Consider the following 19,672-nt stretch of genomic DNA (forward strand, 5'->3'; position numbering starts at 1 on the left):
TCACACTTCTTATATTTCATCAGTGCCTTTGGCCAGCAAGTCTCACAGAAATCACAGGAGCTTAAGCAGTCAGATGCAGACATCTTTACTCAGGGGTGCAGAGGGGTAGCAAGAAAACCAGCTGAACACTAGAAAGTGCTCATACAAAGTCTATTCCCTCCAAAAGGTAATGCCTTCTCACTCTGCCAGCTCCTCCACATGTAAATCACATCAATTTACACTCCATTTCACTGACTTATACTCTAGTAAGTGAGTGTAAGTAGGTCTTAAGGTGTCTAACTGAGCATAAAGAACTCTAAATTACACATTTTATGTATCACCTCTGAACCTAGCTCATAGGTTTTAAACAAAAGCAGAGTAATAAATCGATAGTTCCGAGGAGGGAGGACATGAAATGTGTGTCCATTTTGGTTTCTTGAGGTTATCACTGTATTTCATCAAAACTAATAAAAAGGTCCTGTCTTTTTTACTTGAACCACTATCAAACTCAAATTGAGATATGCACCAAATTCTTTAAGCAATTATTTAAGCAGATAAAAAAAAAAATAGAAAAACATGAAGACACTAAATAAATCAGGATTTAGCTTGGTTTTCTGTTGGTGGTTTTTTGGTTTTGTTTGGGTTTTTTGTTTGGGGTTTTTTTTCATATCTCAGTTATGGGATGTCCCTAAAAAATTTCAGAGAAATGCATGTTATTTTCTGTTTTGGACCATGCTCTGAAATCTTTATTGTTAAACTTTGTTCTGATTCACTGTCAATTCTACAATAGAATATGCATTTAAGTAAATTGCTAATGAGATTTGTGGCAAAGCTATGAGGCTATGAATAGCATCTCACAGTCAGTAAAATAGTATTTAGAAACAGTGGAACCTATTTATTACTAAATTACTTACTCCTGAGGTCAATTATTGCTACAAACATTTAATTAAATGGTGATGTAAATTTGATGAGCCTACTCAATACAAGCAAAGCCAGTTCTGCTCTTTGAAAAGGTGAATAATAGAACTGTCCTTCTATCACTTCAGTTAAAATTAATTGGTCTCCTGGAAGTCTAGTTATAGAAAATATGCAAACTCCCTAGTTCATCTTCCCCAGAATCTCATCTCCATTAACTTAAAAATGCACTAAGAATGAAGTTTCTCAAAGCAGAATAAAAGAATAATGTACGTTAATAACAGGAAAAATCCTGAGGGTTATATCTTTCTATGGAGGGGTTTTTTAGGATTTGTTTTTTGTTGCCTTTTTTTCCCCTGAGTTAGAGGGAGGATTTCTTTAAGGTATGGTGTAGAGCTGGAAGGGAAAGAGTAAAGCTAAGAAAGCTGTTATTATTAGTGCTCTGCCTCCACAGTTTTAAAAGAGACTCTGGCACTTATGAGAATGGGGAATGGCATTGCTCTGTGACTTCCTCCCTGATAACAAGTTAATTAGATGCCAAGTGCTAAATGCTGGATTCTATGCATTCAAAGGGACATTTAAGAAAACAAAAGAATTTGGCATCTAAATAGCCTGTGTTTGCTTCTGGAAACATTTATTTATTTTAAGACTTTAAAATAATGACAATCCATAGAATATAGCACTCACATTTTAGAGTACGTATTTCATCACAAAGATCTTTTATTTCAATTTGTTCTCAGAAATGATAATTACACACCAAGCTTACCCTGCTAATGCTGCACTGTACAGCTATGAAAATCAAAAGATTCTCTTTTATGCATTTGCTGAACCAGAGATTTTCTTGAAATCCTTTTGTTGAAAGAATGCCCAGTATGATGAATGACACAATCTTTTCGTTTTCATTCAGACAACATTTTCAGTGAAATAAAAGACATTTTCTGGTGTAGAGCCCATCAATTTACCCTTGGTTCAGCTGGTCAGAGTTAAGAACAGTTCAGAGGGAAGCTTGTGAGTGTCAGAAGCAGAAAGACAGAATGAACTACTTGAATTCTTGAAACACTAATGTTGCATTACATATCTGTCTTGTTTAGTGTCTCTAACGAAAAGCTGAAGGAGGTGATGAAGTGCTCTTTCTTCAAGTTTGCAGGTGACAACCAGGAGGGGAGGAACAGTCAATACAGTTGAGAGTGGAGGGACCCAGACTTGCTGAAGGAATGGGGTGAACAGGAGCCTTATCAAATTCAGCAAAGACAAATGTAAAGTCCTCTACATGGGAAGCAGAGCCTTTTGCAGAGTTACAGGCTGCGATGGATTGGTTCCAGGCAGTTCTACTGGAAAATTATTGGAGTTTGCAGTGGTTAGCAAGTTGAGCATGAGCCATCAGTGTGTACCTGCGACAGAAATGGTTGTGTTCAGAACTGTAGGAACAAGAGGAGAGCACATTCAAGAAATCAAGACAATTGCTTATTCCCATCTACGTGCCACTCTTTAGAATATTATAAAGCTACTTTTTCCATTTTTAGCCAGCTGCATTCTATAAAGATTGGTAAAGAGCATCATAGAATCATCGAACCATAAAATGCCTTGGTTTGCAAGAGACCCTGAATATCATCTCGTTACAAGTCCACCCACTACATCAGGTTGTACAGGGCCCCATCCAATCTGGCCTTGAACACTGGCAGGTATCTGCAGCTTCTCAACACAACCTGCTCCTGTACCTCACCACCCTCACAGTAAATAATTTCTTCTAAACATTTAACTTAAATTTCTCCTTTTTTTGTTTAAAACCATTTCCCTTTGTCCTATCACTATCGCCTCTATTTTATAAGTACCCTTGAAGTACCTAAAGGTCACATCACATCTCCCCACAGACTTCTCTTCTCCAGGGAAATCTACCCCAGCTGTCTCAGTCTGTCTTCATAGGAGAGATCTCAACCCCTCTGAGAAGCTTAGTGGCACTCTAGACCCACTCCCACAGGTCCATGACTTTTCTGTGTTGAAGACCCCAGAGAAGGATGCAGCACTGCAGGTAGGGTCTCATGAGAGCAGAGTAGAGGAGAAGAAGTAGAGGATTAAGAGGAGAATCACCTCTTTCAACCTGCTAGCCCCTCCTCTTCTGACGCAGCTCAGGATGTGTTTGCCTTTTGGCACTGTAAGCACACACTGAGGGCTCATGTCCACCAAAAACCCAAGTTCTTCTCCTCAGGATGCTCTCCAAAACTTCTCCCAGTCTGTGGTCATGTCTGGGATTGTCCCAGCCTAGGTGCAGCACCCTGCACTTGAACTATTGAACCTCAGTATGTTCTTGTGGGCCCATTCTCAAGTTTTTTCCAGGTCCCTGTGGATAGCTTTCCATCCTTTCTTTCTGTCACCCCCACCTTTCAGCTTCTTGTCATCTGTAAACTTGCTGAGGGTGCTCTAAATCTCATTGTTTGTGTCTTTCAAAAACATATTACCGAGCACTGGTCCCAAGGTGAGCCCTGAAGAATGCAATTCATCACCAGGCTCCCAGGCACAGAGGTGAGGTTCACCAGTTTGTAGTTCCCTGGGTCTTCCTTTTTACATTTTTGAAAAATTATAGCAGTGGTTCTCTTTTTTCCAGTCATTGTGGGGTTTACCTGACCACCTTGACTTCTCATAATATAGGGAAATTTTTTTTCCCTGTGAAAGATGATTAAATAGATTGCCAAGAGTACAGTCTACATCCTTGGAAATTTCAAAGTTCTGTGAGGATAAAGTTCATCTGACAATGAGTTGAATTTAACTTCAACAATGTATTGAACTAGTGTTAAACACTACTGCAGTAACTGTGAGAAGAAAACCTCTGGAAAAGAAAATATATTCTGCATGTCAAGTTGTCTTGTTGAGGATTTTGTTCTGAATGTATCTCTCCCTAGCACTTGTTCAAGATACAACTAGAGTTGGTACACATCATTCTGAATAAAAATTTCTTTTTTATACTTATTTGCCACTAAGGAAAATAAACTACTCTAGTCACAGCACATTTTGGAATAACCATGTCAATTATGTGAGTGACCATGGCATTTGTGCCAATTAAACTACACATTTTGGCCATGCGCTTAATATGTCTGTCCATCAGAAACATATTTCGCACATACTTGTGATCTCTGGTCTCAAGAGATCTGGTTCAATGAATTTACATTAAATATACCTCTTTCTCCCTGGTTTTGTTGCATTTAAAGTGTGAGTCATCTCAAAATTTTGTTTATCTTTAGATCACTGAGAAAATTAAATTCAAGCATTACTTATGACTCTTCAGCCTGTTTCCTTCCCATTAGAATTAAAGGGGACACTATTAAAGAGGTTAGGTAGTAATTGCTGAAAAATCCTATCTACCAGCATGAGGCTCATGCATAAATATTCACAAGAAACTCATTTAAATGTCCTTAATTGTAATTATCCCATTTACCCTTTAATACTATGAAAGTATTATTGGAATGCTTTAAGAAATACATTTCATTCACCCAGTAGGCTCTGGAACCATTATTCTTCATTGTGTAAATATATATCCAGTCACATAATGATATTCTTCTATCATTATATATTTAACAGTTTTTTGAATTCTGTTTACTTTTCAAGTCTTTTACAAGTCCAGCATACCTATGAAAAGCAATGATAAAACATCTGGATATTGCTACAAACACCCAGAGATGCACACAAACTTCCAGTAGGCACACAATTAACTACTGGATCTGCCAAGGTCACTGCAGCAACTTGCTCATAATTCAACTTTTCTCCTACCAGTAGCAAAATTCATCTGCATGTTTTTATGAGACCTAAAAACTAATGTAGCTGCTATCAATGTAAACCCTTTACTGAGATGTGGAGGATGCAAAAAATCTGCCATCTACTTTGCAACAGATACTACCAAAACCAAGGATTACATCAGCGAGAACAACTGCTTCCTTAACAGGAATCCAGAATGAAAGTGTGAAGGACCGTTCCTGAGAAAACATCAAACCTTTTTCAACATCATTTGTAAGGCTTTTTCAACTTTTAAGAGATGCTATCATTAATTGCTCTGAATATAACTACTGCTCTTAAGCAAGAAGCAAAACATGGCAAAACAAGCAGGCAGTCAGACTGATACTACTTTTATGACTTGAGAGTTCAGACCTTGTAAGAAAACAAAGTTGTTGAGGTTTCAACACAGTAAGACACATACTGCCAGCCATAATGACTTGTGATTTGTATGGATTTTTTTGAAAAACTGAAGTCCATGAGGATTTGCCTTCAGCTAATTATATTCTTCTGAGAGGAGAGAAGAGGAAGAATTTCTGTCCTTATAATACCAAGACTCCTTCTTCACCCAGCATTCAGTGATTAGCCACCAAAAAAGACACCCAGAGTAGATGCTCTGTGATTCACACTGGCTTAAAAAGGGCATTGCTCTCTCATTACTGCCCAACTAGATTTGGGATTCGTAAAAGGCTGACACAGAATTTGGTAATTTCCACCAACCTGAGTGGGAAACAGTCTTGTGGTGACGGGATCCCTTCACAGAGCACTAACACCAGGTAAGCAATCAAAAAGAGCGTGTTGATATGTTCATCTGGAGTAAAACACATGCCAGGAAATGATGTTTTCTCTTCTTCACACCTCCAAAATCATCTCCCAGATGTACGGTCTGTGCAGGGTTTGAAGGAAGAGTCAGATCTTTTATTATGTGCCAGTTTCGCTTAGTTGGCGGCTGGGGTTAAACCATGACAATTAGAAACCTGCAGACTTGTTTAATCCAAACACACTAGAATTATATGGGGAGACAAGTTGTATAAATGTTGAATTTGGCTTAAAGATTGTATGGGTACAGACAGATCTCTGGCTAAGTAAATATATTTATTTGTGTATACATTGCATTTGTACACTATACACTGTATATATTAAGATCTCTGCCTGTGTTAGAAAGAACTAAGGAAAAATTATTTTCACAAGATACCATGTTTGAAAAGGTAATGAAGCAAAAAACCTTAATTTGCATTTAACACTGAAAAGTGATTGGCTTGCCCTGGATTTTCATGGGTTGAGAAATACATCCAAGTGAAAATAAAAAAAATGAGAAAAAAAAAAAAAAGGAAAAAAGCAGCAGGTTAAAAAAAGAGTCTGCTGGTTAACAACACATTGAATCTATGTTAATAGGAAACAACATTCAGATACCCACTGCTCCCAAACTTGCCTCCATCCCTACCTCATATTTTCTGTTTTCATGACTTTTATTTTCCCTTTAGCCACCTTCTCACACTTCCACTGAGGGCTGCACAAATAGTGCAAATTATAGTGTTCCCTGCATCTTTTTCGTTAGGGAGCTCTTTTTGCAAATATCTTTCAAATCATGTATGGTGCTATGAGCCATCTTGTCACTCTTTCACTCTTGAAAGATGAAAAGTGAGAGGTCACAGACATATAGAAAATACAACATAAAACAGGTGAACTATTTGGGTGAAAGAAGTGGGAGTTGATTAGTTTTAGAGGGCCATCATAATCCTTCCTCCAAACATGACCAAAATACTGCCACTGCATTCCCAAAATATAAAATAAGTCACAACCTCTTTTTTTCCAAAATGCTTTTGTTCTCTGGCAGATGACCTTCAGAAGGTATCTACTGAGTTTCAGAGACAGCGGAAACCCACTGTTTACCAAAAGATAGGGAAAAACTTGGGATATGTGGCCTAAAACACTGTTGGACCCAGTTAAAAATACTTTCACCTTAATTTGACTCATGAGGAAGATTTTCAATGGCAACTACGTAGAGCAGAAGACCCTTCTCTTGATCAGGAATTATGCCACAAGGTTCCACGTATAGCCAGTCACCCTCTGGCTCCAGACCTCTGTAACTCTCAGGCCTGTTACTCTCATGAACTTCCCTGGCAGTTGTATAGCAGGAGTAGGAAAATCAGAAACCCCTGTACATGAGCAGTCACTCTTAGCTGGAGAGGCTGAGCAATAACCAGTTGAGCAGACAGTAGCTCTAAATGACACTGCCAGATATTCAAAAGAAGAGAGTTTTTGCTTTCACCTGCCATTACTAAGCAGACCTGAGAATGAGAACTGCAGTTTGCCCTGGTATATCATGTGCTGTGTTTAGATACAAAAAAAACATTAGTGGTAGCACATAAAGAGAAAATTTAAAAAGATACAGCTTGTGGGGAGGGAAAAAAACCCCCTAAAAATAAACATGCATATGTCATTTCTAGAAGATGTCTATGGGGTATGGTCAGTTCATCTTCCACTTCATATTGTCTTTGCCTATAGGCAGGTTGGGATGAAGTTGAAAGTTGGCATCCTTTGCTATCTGTCCTGTACAGGAACAGAAACAGCTGTATAAAATGCAAGAGCAGAGATTAATGGGGGCATTTTCACTGACCCTTTTTCATTTTCTTTTGTAAGTTATAACAGCTCAGCCACTTGTGCTTATTACATTGCACTTTGTGATTTAGGGCTTGAGATTCTGTGCTAAGATAAAAGGAGGTTAAGAAATGAAAGGGTAGGGGAACGAAGGAGGGAAGAGGAGTACAAGATGAGAATATCAGGCAACATGAGAAGAGCTGCATCCTTTGAAGCAATAAATAAGTCCAAGTTAAGTAATAGGAATAGTTAATCCACAGCATACTTCAGAACAGATGAATAAAACCACAATCTCAATAACACAAGTGGCAGCAGTGGGGCAGCCAGTTTATTGGCAGAAAGGAGGTATAAGGTAGCAAAGGGCATTAAATTGCAATGAAGAAGAGACAATCAGTAGGCCAGACTGTGCTAAAGCACTTAGCAGCATAAATTATATGGCAGGAAAACTCAAGTTGAACAAAAAATATTAAAGAATTTTCCACAGAACACCAGAGAAGCAGAGAACATGGGAAGCCAGAGATAAAGTCTCGTCTGTGGCCCTGAAGGACAGAAAAATGGGGTTCTTTATAGCTAGGGCGGTTGGAATTTGGTTTTTCACCAGTTGTTCAGGCAAAACTACAGACTTCTTCTATTGTGTTACTAGCTATTTCTAGTTGGAGCTCAGAAGTTTTTCCAGAGCCATATTATACTCTATGCTGATGAAGATTAGGAAATAGAGTAGAAATAGAATTCCTCAATCTTTCAAACATTGGTGGCTGCCAAGAACCTTGGATATGTACCTATTTCTTGATTGTTTCTAGAGAAAGAATGGCAGTATTGATAACAGGTGATGTATTCTGCTGTTTTGGAAGGAAAATGAGAGAGTGGCAGCTGGGATGTGTGGGTGGGTGACGCTGTAGTTGACAAGGAACCGGTAACCAACAAAAGAGTGGAAAAGAGGAAAAAAAGATTTTGTTACTTAAGGAAGTTAAGGAGAAGATTCCATTTTGTTTGTGATGAGAAGGTTCATATGTCATAATCTGTAGTAAGGTACAATAGCTGAAAATTCAAGGTAGACAAACTCAAATGTACAATTAACATTGAAAATAATTAATCATGATGGATTATCTTGTTATGTTTCCAAGCTATATGCTCTTTCTCAGTTAAAATTTCCTGTCTCAATAAAAGCATTTAAAAATCAAGTTATGTATACTGTAGGAATGCTTCATAGAGCCCTTAGATGTTTCCATTGCTAATTTAAAAATATAACACCTATTAAAGATTAGTTTGCTTAATTTCATAGTACTGTGCATATAAAGATATAAAGTATTTATAGTATTTATAAAATTAAATTAAATTAAAACAACATATGAAAAGTTAAGAAGGCTGGTGAAGTATTTGTCCCTTTTTGACCTGGCTTTTGTTTTTTTTATTAAAGCTGTTTAATAGTTTGCACACTATCAGAAATTTCAGTTTTGGTGAAAGTAGAAAAATTAATTACAGAGTAATATTAATGTAAGCTGAGTTTCAGCAGATTTCTTGTGACCTGATATTATTTCTAGTCTAAAGAATTACCAAACACTAAATAGTGTTTTGTTCACCTGAGCTTAAGACAATAAAGTTCCTAGGCCTCTGAAACATGCTTAAATAAGGTAATGATGCCACTGTTAATCTGCCTGACTCTCTTCTAAATGCAAAAACAAATGAACAAACCCATCTACATTTGTTATCATTTTATATAAAACACCATAGTTTCATTGATTCCATTATACCAATGTACCTCAGTTCAGAAGCTGAAATATAAAGTATAGACTATTTTATCCTTCTACAGTAACCTTCTGTCTGATAACCTTCACCTACTCATAAGAAGGATTTCCTTGTGAAGGAAAAGATGCTCATTTGTCCCAATTTATAAATAAAGGACACAGTATCTGAACAGCTCAAAATTAGTATTTCCACAATTACTTCCTCAAAGCAGCCTTCTGAAATTTGAGTTCTCTATCTAATTTGTAAAACACCTTCTGTAATCCAGTTTTGCCATGTCTTTTAAAATAAGATATAGTAAAGATGATGAGACAGGTACCTAGGAGGAAAAGGACAAGCATAAGCAGTTGTATGATAAGAAAAAATAAAAGGAATATTTAATTAACTAAAAGTAAAACATGATGCATGATAAAACTAATAAGAAATTAAAATCATCAGTAACAGCCTTTATCCCCTTCTGGCCACCAATCTAGTAATTATCAGCTGATGATTTTACAGAAATTACTTACAATAAGCTCTTTTGAGCTTTAGGCTATGTCAAAGATAATGTCCAGAGCATAAAGATAGATTAGGAAAAGGTGTGTAGGCTGTTATGGTGTATTACAGATTCTCAGTACTGAGATTCATCCTTCCCTGCTGGGGCACATTAGTCTTGCAGACAAATAGTAGTGCTGACTATAAATTAAATGCAGAAACAAAAACATTACCAATATTTCTGGGTTGAAACTGCTAGAAGGTTACAAACACACCTAGTAATTAAAAAAATTAAAAGCAGAAATCAGCTAGCAAGATGTAATGGATGGTCCAGGAGAAGCAAATAAGGAAGAATGCAGACAAGTGCAGAAAGACGTATAGAGCATTCAAAATGCTAACAGATGACAGACAGTTCAATGCAGATAAATGAAGAGCAATTATGACTTTGATGAGCCTTCGTGACACAAGACTACTCTTTGTTCGAGATAAAATATGAGGACTATGGATGAAAACAGATAAAAAAATGAGAGACATGTCATTGTGCATCATTAATAAGAGATAAGAAACAGAAAGAAAAAGACAAATCAATGCATTTAATGAATCTTAATAGTCCAGTTGTCTATGTCTCTGGATTAGTACGTGCATGCTTCATAAAATATAATAATTTAGAAAAAAACCTGAGAAACAAAAGGGAGCTTCTTTATGTTCTGTTAAATACAAGGCGTCTAACTGAGCACTCGACTAGAAAAATATCATCAGTTTCCCTGACTTCTGCTTTTTCATCCATAACTTTTTTAATCAAGATATGAAACTTGAACAATTGGCCAGGTGGTTTATGGATTTTTTGCACATTTCTCTAAAGTGTCAAACAATGGCATGGCCAGAAGTAGAAGGGTGTTGGCACAGCTAGACCAATTATCTGATTCATTGCATCAAAAGTTGTGCAGCCAGTGTGATCTGACTCAGCTGACTCAATAGAGTTTGCCCTGCAACAGTAGGACACATTTTTTGTCCATTTATCTCCAAGTATAGAATTCCAGATTTGTCATAGCAACCAAATAGGTAGAAAGCAATTTAATGGTCTGTCCTTTAGTACAACTACAGAAGAGAGGTTCCCAAAGGATCTACTCACATGTCTCCAAGAACAAATTCCTAGGAAATGATAAATTTAATATCATCCCCTGGAAACCTGAAATAAGCCTAGGTAAGTCAAATAATTCTATCAGAGGATAAGGCAGGTGACAGTAGACACTGGCCTGAGGCTACAGGCAATGAAGAGTTCACAAGTACTGACTGCAACACACTCCTTAGCTCAGGTATCACATGGCACTAACATTATTCAGCATTTCCGGGCAGTTGAATAAATGAAAAAAAAAAAAAAAAAAAGGGAGGGGGAATAAAAAAAAAAATCCAATAAATGGAACTTTATCAGTACCAAAAAGTGAAATAAAACCAGAAGTGTTAATTCCAATCTTTCCTTAGTCACAAAATTGAAAATCATGAGATTCAAAATCTGCATTTCTAAGAGAAATCATGATGGGACTCTATGACATAATGTAGAATTCTAACCCAATATTCACTAGGAATTCCTTTTTTCCAATAATTGTCTTGTTCCCTTACTTTTTATTGGCTTGTTAATGGGTTTGTTGGGGGTTTTTGACTTTTCTCTAGTTTTAGGATTTGCATTCTTAAAAGTTAGAGACTACTTATTTTTTTAGCTTTAAATTAGGGCTGTGACTATTGACTCATTTGCAGTGGGGAATCAAGCAGCAATGGTTACCTCACCCAGATGTCCACCCATCCCTTTCCTCATTTTCCCTCAATAGGAAGACCTTTTTTAGACTGGCAGCATCTCCTGACATTTATCAGTTTACAACCTAGCAAAAAAAAAGAGGAAGCTGGAAATTGACCCTAGTCAGTGCTAGTACATATTTTGCTGTCATCTGAAGAGGTTCAAGAATACATCTCAGTAATAACCGCTGCAAAAAAAGTACCTGCAGGAGCACAGCAGAAAAGTGTTGATCAATAATTGCCTAAACCTCTTCAGTTTAGATGACTGCAAATGTCTGCATGTCTCAAGCAATAGCCTTACTCTAGAAATTATCTCTGACACATTATCATCAATTAATAGAGAAATAATGAGACAATTGTTCAAAATGGTAACAGTGTATCTCCTCTCTGAGACTGTCCAATCTCATGCACAACAATTAAAATACTAAGAAAAGAGAAGCTGAAAAGAGCTTAAAACTTTCTTACATGTAGATGAAATATTCTATCTTTTAGATATGTAACGCAATGGACTATCCAGTAGGGATTGGTAAAACTAAATATTGTCAGAGGAAAGAGCTTGAGCTTGTTTGTGAGTTTATGAAATGGCCCTTCAGAGAAATGATATTATGTATTCATTATGTATTACGCGTTTTTAAGTCAAGTGTGGTGGCTACTGTCACAAATCCAGAGTCCTGGGGATAGCCATGGGAGAGATCACATCCAGCCTTCCCTGGAAATTCCCCTCCTCACTCCTTCTCTTCAACTCCTCCCTGGTGCATGGACTTTGTGTCACTTTGGGGGTGACCAGATGCAGTCACTTCTGGAGGTGTGCCGGTCTCCAGTCCTCTCTTCTGGATGGACATTGGACAGGCATGATAGCCTTCTTTCTCGTCTTGTCCCCAGTCCTCTGTGAACCTGGAGCCTGAATCTCTATCCTGGCCTGACTATGAATATTAATGAACCCTCTACCAAGCCCCCTTTTTTGTCCACCCTGTGTCCCTTCTGCAAGACTGGTTGAGGGCACTTCCTTTTTCTGGGATCACCCTCGGTTTCCAGGTCATCCTCCCTTTTCCTTGCTGTTCCCTACACCAAGTCCAGCAATAAGCTGAAAATGATGAGAGTGCTAAGACTGGCCATAACAGTGTTCAATAGCCGACGATAACCTTTGAGACCAGAGAAATCCAAAGACAACGGCAATAGAAGTATATAGTTAGCCTATTTTATTCAATAGTGGTTAAGACAAGTTGTGTTTGACAAATGCAAGAAACAAATGCCAAAGATGATCCTATAGTGAAAGCCCAGCTCCTCTGAGCTTGCAGAAATCTGTTTCTCTGATGAACAAATGCTGACGAATATGCATATGCTTCAAAATCAAAAAGAGTGAGCCAAAACCTGAAAACTCTTCTCTCTCTAACTCATCATTTGGACTTACTAAAGTTCACCAGTAAACGATTACACACTCAAGCTGCTTCATTTTCTCCAGGGAGGATTTCACTGTCTTCTCTAACCCTACCAAAAAGAATAGCTTAACTTCTTAACATTCTTTTTGCCTGAGGCACAGAAAGCAGGATCATTTTATGATGCAAGAAAAAAAAATTCAGTTTATCCTGGGGGTATATTCCTGGCTCTTCTTCATAACTACTCCACCTAGGAGTAGTGTGGTATGTTTAACTAAATAATCTTGTGGTAGATTTCAAGTGCAATTTGTCACCAGCAAGTAAGCAGAATTAACTGAATAAAAAACTCGTCATGAACTGAGGAAGGGTCTGTTTGAATTATAAGCAAAGAAAAAGCAGACCTCAATGACTTAGTTATACATTCTGCAAGATAATTAAATATATATGTATACATATGATCCAGGAAAAGAATTTCCCAGTGCTGTTATCTTTGCATATAGCTGGGGTTTTATATAAAATGGTCGGTAGTCTCTCAGAGGTTGAATGCATATAGTATGTATAAAAGGCAAAATTGGCCTTTCCTCAGGGGTTGTTCAAGGTCTTGAGAATTGCAAAGACTGCTGAATGGAAAACACAATTCCACAAGAGGAATGGAATTGCCTAACAATGACTCCTAGCTGAATTAAGTCCACCCTAAAATTGCAATCCTGGTGCAATTCTGCCAGTGGGTTTTCTCACCAGAAGCATCCCATCAGCGAAGCAAATTTAGACTTTCCCAGTTCTGCTCTACTATGGGAATGAAATAAAAAACTCTACTGGCACTAGGCACCATATTCTTCATAGCATCACTTAGTAAGCAGCCTCATAACTTTTGGCACTGCATTTCTACTTCAATGTAACATGTGTCCCTCATAAATGCACATCCCTTCTCTTTCTCTCAGCAGGCCATGGTTACCTGGATAGGTACCTTCACTGGTTCAGCAGATCTAATCACAGATCCTTGTTCCTCCTGACAACATTTCCCTTAAGTCTAAAAGAGATTATTGAAGTGACATAAAATCTCTTTTACTAAATCCTAAGGAAAATTTTAGGTCTGAACAAAATCTGGTGCCCCATGTTTTTAAAGAGTTTAAGTTGTTGACTGCTGTGACAACCTTCCTATCCCCCTCAGTCCACAAATCTGTGACGTGGGTGCTTTGCACTACTAAAGAGCAAGACAAATGGTTTCTCAAGATATTTTCACTGCCTCAAAATCCTCTTGAAGACCTGAAAGCTTACTGCCAATTTATCAGGATGCAAAACAGATACCATCTGCCTAATCTTTTTATTTTTTTCCTTTCAGGTAATCGGTCTGTACCATGGTGACATGTTTTTCTGCCCCCTAGTAATAGCCCCTGGAAAGGGGACCTCTTGGTGCACCAACATCCTAAGATTATTGCTCATTTATTTCTCAGTTTGGAGGTGTAATCATGTAGCCTCTGTTTCTTGACCCTTCTGGTCAAGGTAACATCTTTATAGGTTTTTGCTTTAGGTAATTGAAATAAATTTTTCTTTTCACCTATTCTTTCTGCAACAATATGTTCTAAAACAAATAAACAGAAAAGACTAGAAGGCTTTACCAAATGATGTTACCATTTTATCAGAATCTAGGACAAAAATCAGTAGAATGTAGAAAATTCAATGGGAAATTTGCATTTTCCATTGTATCCTGTTACACATAAGTATCTGATACTGGAATTGAAAGAGAGTTAACAGTTGTCAGATAGAGCTCGAAATATTTTGAAATACTGTAGATCAAAGTTTACTAACCTTCTACAAAGTGATGCATGGAAATCAAGCAAATATAAAGCCAAAGCTATGCATGAGCCTTAGGGTCTATATTATAAATTGTAGCACTTCTTTATATTGTCTCTTTAAATAATATTGAGAGATTTTGATCAGGCTAATCTTTTAAAAATAATGTTCTCCTGTCCAGATTTTATATATTCTCATAATTCTATTGTTCATTCATGTTTATTGGGCTGAAAGAAAACTCTCTACTCTGATCATTTAGAAGCACTGTATCATAATTGTAACTATCTCCTAGGAAATACAAAAAGTTACAGAAATGGGCTTGACAAAGACAAAAGTGAAGGAATGATTTGAGTTTGTCAAACCTGTGGATAAGAAAATACAAATAAATCTGATTTTTTAATCATTAGGAAATTAGAATGAGTGAGCTCTTGAGCTCCCATGGGAGACTGGGTAGATAGCCTTGTGATCAGAAAGGGATGCTTTCTCTACAGTAGATTGATAGTTTGCCCTCTAGGCTTCTCCACTTAGAATAAAAGAAGAGCACTGAATGCAGAAGGGGAAACTTAATGAATGCTGTGTGACTTTCACTGAAATGTTTTTTATATAGTGAAGCAAGAGTTCGTCTGATAGAAGTGTGTGGACTATTTTTTCCAGAATCATAAAGATAAAATGACAGAACCAGAGATGGAAGATATTCCTTTATTTTAAAAGCTGGCTATGACAATGAAAAGAATCTTAATTATTACGCTTAGAAAATGTGAAAGGAAAAACTCATGTTGGCTATTTGTATGTTATTCAGAAGGTTTTATTTATGCCTTCCACTCACCATGGTAGGTAGGTAGGTCAATCATAAATTATTTTTTTCATATATGTGTTGATTTCAGTTTTTCTCATTATTCTACTCTCCTTTGCATTGTCTATACATTAAAAAACCAAATAAAACCACAAAGAAACAATGCATAACAATGTTTAATGACTGCTGTATTCTTATATCATGATTTTAGCCACTTTAATTACCTTAATTTTTTCAGATTCAACCAAGTGTTCGTTGGATTGATCTACATTTGTGCAACTGTCATCAGCATGAAAACTATGGTAAGAAACATCAATATTCTACAACTGTGTCTACCTGGCTCCTTCCTTTTCTCCTTCCCATCCTCCTCCGCTCCCCCTCCCCCTCCCTTTCTGCCCCTTTCCTTCTCTTTCTATCCCTTTCCTTTCTCTCTTTCCTTCCCCATCCCCTTTTCTTTCCCTTTCCTCCCTCAAAACCTTTTTTAATAAGATGATTTTCCAAAATTTGATGAAGAATATACTTAGTGATTTTTTCCCTTTCCGTCAGCTGCATGAATTTAAGGCCTGAAGTAAAATTTTACATTACTGACAAAAATTGAAATTATTCACTATGATTTAGACCAACCTCCCAGTTACAAAATTATTTTCATTTCCTTTTACCCTCTTTCTTGCAAGCTGCAGAAATCAATCTAACAATATAGCTCGAAGAAAAAAAAAATTAAAAAGACACTTCCATTTTTATAACATTTCTTAGTGTTATCCCATCTTACATTTTCTATAAGATGAGTGAGGTTGTATTATGGATCAGTGGACCATCACTCCAGGCTAGCCATCTTGTATGATCAGAGATAATTTAAAGAGAATATATTTCTATATTCTCCTTTCAGTTTACAGCTTTTCAACCATGCAAAGCGGTTTGCTAGCAAATAAATAAATAAATCCATCCTTGACACATTTATAGTGTGGTGACGGTGAGGGGAAAAATTGTTTAAAGTCCAAGTAATCAGACTATTACCAAGATTACGTGGGGAGCGGGGAAGAGGGGGAAGGGGTGTGCAGCACTTTAAGCAGAGCGTGTTGGAAGGAGCGAAGGGGGGAACGTGTCCATCCTAGCGCTGTGCTCTGCTGCCACCTTGGCCGCGCCGCGGGACGTGCAGGCGGCCCCGCTCCGCGCCCGCGGAGCTCCGCTGCGCACCTGCGGCAGCGCTTCTCCTCCTGCCCGCGGAACCGCCGCGCCTGCTCTCGGGCCCCGCTCACCTCACCTGCTGGCACCGGCTGGACAAGGATATGTGCCGTGTCCAAAGGGTCAGGTTTGGGGGAGTTTCGTGGAGGGGAAGGGTTGAGTGTGGCTGGGGGTTCTTCATTTGAAGAATTTTATTTTCCTGCTGTGCTTAAAATCGGAACTTAGAAATGTGGGTGGGAGGAGAATATTTTTTTTTTCTGTCCTTTTGCTTACTGTAGGATTCTTCTCCTCCCTTGTCCAGCCTTATCTTACACATTTAATGGAGAAAGCACTGAAATTCCCATTCATACACATCTACCTGCTTCTCCAGCCTTCCTGCAGCATGACCACAGGGGCTCTGGAAGGACCTCCCGGAGCTGCAGCCAGAGGTCGTGTCCCCACTTTACTTTTATTATTATCATTATTATTTTTAATTTTTTTAGGGGGGGTTGGGGCAGAGAAGGGTGACAAAAACATCATAATGCACTGAAAATATATAAAAATGAATACTAGGCAATCAATAGAGTTTGTTAATCTTATTTCCCTGTTGTCTTGACATCGGGCTCTGGGCTGGTGGTATATACTTTGTGTAAAGTGCTTTCAAGCACTTCATGTCATCTTTGAATTGCACATGGGTTTTTTCAGTTTTAAGGTTTCTTGTTTTTAGAAAGAAACATGCTCTGACAGGCTGGAGTTTGGTGGTGGTAAATATTTCCTTTGAGTACAAAGTGCATATGTGAACAAGGCTATTTTTTCCTTTCTTTTTTTCCTGAAAATATGTTTCTTTCTCACTTGCTCCTTTCTCTGTTGTAGTTAATAACCTGTAAAGAGCTGAATCTCGAGATCTGAGTGAAATAGCACTTTTGGAATTGCGCTTTTAACCACACCTGGCTGGGGAAAGTGCAGAAGCTCTGTGTATATGCGTATGAGAGGAATTCGTGCCATGCAGATGAGTTTGCTGACTTGGTGACAGAGAGGGACCACAGGTGAGTCCCCAGCGATCTGCTTTGCCAAGAGGATTTTTTCCAGCCCCTAATCACAGAAAAGCCCTCCATCTGCTCCCCGGAGTTGGCGGTTCTCATCTGTTTCAAGTGAAAATAACCAAGAATAGAAAACGGCACGTAATAAACCATCTCCAGCCAAGTAGCCGTCTTGTCCCGCATTCCCCCCAAAGCAGCATTCCCCGCTGCTGGGGTCTCGGTCCCCGGGCGAGAGAAAGAGCTGCAAAGGGTTAAGCCACTGACTTGCTTGCTAGGCAAAGTTTGAGGAAGAATATGTCTGAGGCTGGATACGCTGCAGCCCCGCGTTTGAAATCTGTCACCCCCACTTAGGAGCGCTGCATCTCTGGTTGTCACCGGTGAATAATGATGGCACGGCGATAAGATCGCTCGGCGGCGGTGCGCCGGGGCCGCCCGGGGGAACAGAAGACAGGAAATTGCGAGGCGTTTAGCCGCTTCAACGGGGTGTGCTTCAGTGTCATCGGTGGGTGTCAGGGTCAAATGACCGGCTGGAGAGCAGTTTGGGAAGATAATTTCTTTCCTCCTTTCCTTGAGAGCAACTTTGGGTGTTGGTGACCACTGGCAGCTATGGAAAACAGAGACCTCGGTGGTGATCCCTAAAACAGTACCATGCTGGAGCCCAGCGGTTCTGCCACTTTCTCCCCTTTCAACCTGCCGGACCCGGTGGGCTTTGGGTGACCTACAGAGAAGGAACCCCTTTCCGCAGGAGCAGGTAACGCCTGATTAAGTCACTTTCTGAATTGACACGATGTTTATTTGACCAAAACGTGTCCTGAGTACCATTCACTGATTTGAAGTATAGACCGGTTGAGGGTCCAGGGACAGGGAGAGAAACAGGGATAATTCCGCCTAATCCCTTTGAGACTGCGGAACAGGGCAACTGCCTGCAGCCTTGCAGAAGTTTTTAATAGTCCCACTTTCTTCCCTGATTAGGGGCACAGAGGGCAAAAATACCTGCCATCGACAATGGCCAGCTCTGCCTTCTGTGCTGACGCCAGGCTGCTAATATCGGGGACGTGGAAAACAGAGGGACAGGTGGAGTAAACATGAGAAAGAGAGGGTCTTTTCCGCCAGCTAGAAAATGCACTAGTTGTCCATCAGCTTCATGAGGCATATATAAATCATGCTCAAATAAGAGCTCTGAAAAGTATGCAGAGAAATAAATAAAGAAAAATCTTAAAAAGTCAAAAAATACCTAGAATATTAGCCTTTGTACTCTAAGGGGCTCCTGATCCTTTCATCCCTCGGGACCAGCTGGCAGCTGCGAGCAGACTCGACTACAGAGCAGCCCCAGCTCCGAGGCGGGGATGCAGGCTCTGGCCGCGGGACTGACCGGTGTCACGCCCTCTTCTTCCCGGCCGGCTGGGACCCGCGGAGGGCCCCGGGCTGCCTCCCCTCCATCCTGGGGCGAAAAGCAGGGAGGGAAGCGGGTTCTCGTCCTTAACTTCCTTCCTCTTGCTCAGTCCCCCGAGAAACGCTGGCTACCTGCGCTCCCCTGTCCGTGCTCGCTCCCCACCCCCATCACTCCTCGTAGGTGAGGGCACAAGTCCTCTTCCTCCTCCGAGCGAGCAGGCGGCGAGGCTCCGGGCTGTCCATCCGGACTCTCGGGAGTCCCCTCGGAGGCAGCGGCTGGAGGGCCCGGCGAGTGCGGGGGCAGGAACTGCGCCGAGCACAGGCGGCTGGGCTGACCCTCGCCGGGGCTCCTCGCTACGGCTTTATTGAGCCTTTGAAGTCGGGAGTGGTTTAGCCCCCCCAAGCGAAGGGCGAAGGAGGCGCGGAGCTAATAGCGAGTAATTCAGCTTTTGAGGTACGGCCGAGCAAATAGAAGGCACTGAGCAGCCAGGGGTGAGGGGCAAGCCAACTCCGAGGCATTTCGGTTCCTTTTTCTGTTTCCTCGACACATGGCATTGATCAGCTCCCTCTCCTGCGTCCCTCCTCAGCCCGTTTCTTAAAGTAACTCGCAGCAAAAGCTGCGCTGTGCGTTTTCATTACTAATGTAGGAGTTTGAGGCAAATTCTCTTGGCACACCCCACATCCGACCGTGACGGCTGTATCGTATCGCTCAAGTGCTTCTCGGTATTAAATAGCTTTGTCTTTAAGTGGACTTGCCAGGACGAGGCAGTTGGCTGCTAGGGAGCTGGACGGCGGGGGAAGGGTTACTCCGAAACAAGCGCAGACAGCCCGGCACACACACACACACACAC

The 19,672-nt window shown here is 39.8% G+C and overlaps 1 protein-coding gene across 2 annotated transcripts in view; it reads left to right on the forward strand.

Moving 5' to 3' along the window:
- Nucleotides 1-16,224: 16,224 nt before the first annotated feature.
- Nucleotides 16,225-19,672, forward strand: part of FLRT2 (fibronectin leucine rich transmembrane protein 2) — a 61,331-nt gene continuing 57,883 nt past the window's right edge. The window contains exons 1-4 of one of the 2 annotated variants that reach the window (XR_009278803.1): nt 16,225-16,532; nt 16,712-16,838; nt 17,263-18,180; nt 18,402-19,642. The gene's annotated coding sequence lies outside the window, so the exon portion shown is untranslated. Of the gene's footprint in view, nt 16,533-16,711; nt 16,839-17,262; nt 18,181-18,401; nt 19,643-19,672 lie in introns of those variants that run through there. The other variant, XM_058850258.1, reaches the window with a different exon arrangement.

The sequence above is a fragment of the Poecile atricapillus genome, chromosome 1 (genome assembly GCF_030490865.1).
Source record: "Poecile atricapillus isolate bPoeAtr1 chromosome 1, bPoeAtr1.hap1, whole genome shotgun sequence".
Classification (NCBI taxonomy): Eukaryota; Metazoa; Chordata; class Aves; order Passeriformes; family Paridae; genus Poecile; species Poecile atricapillus.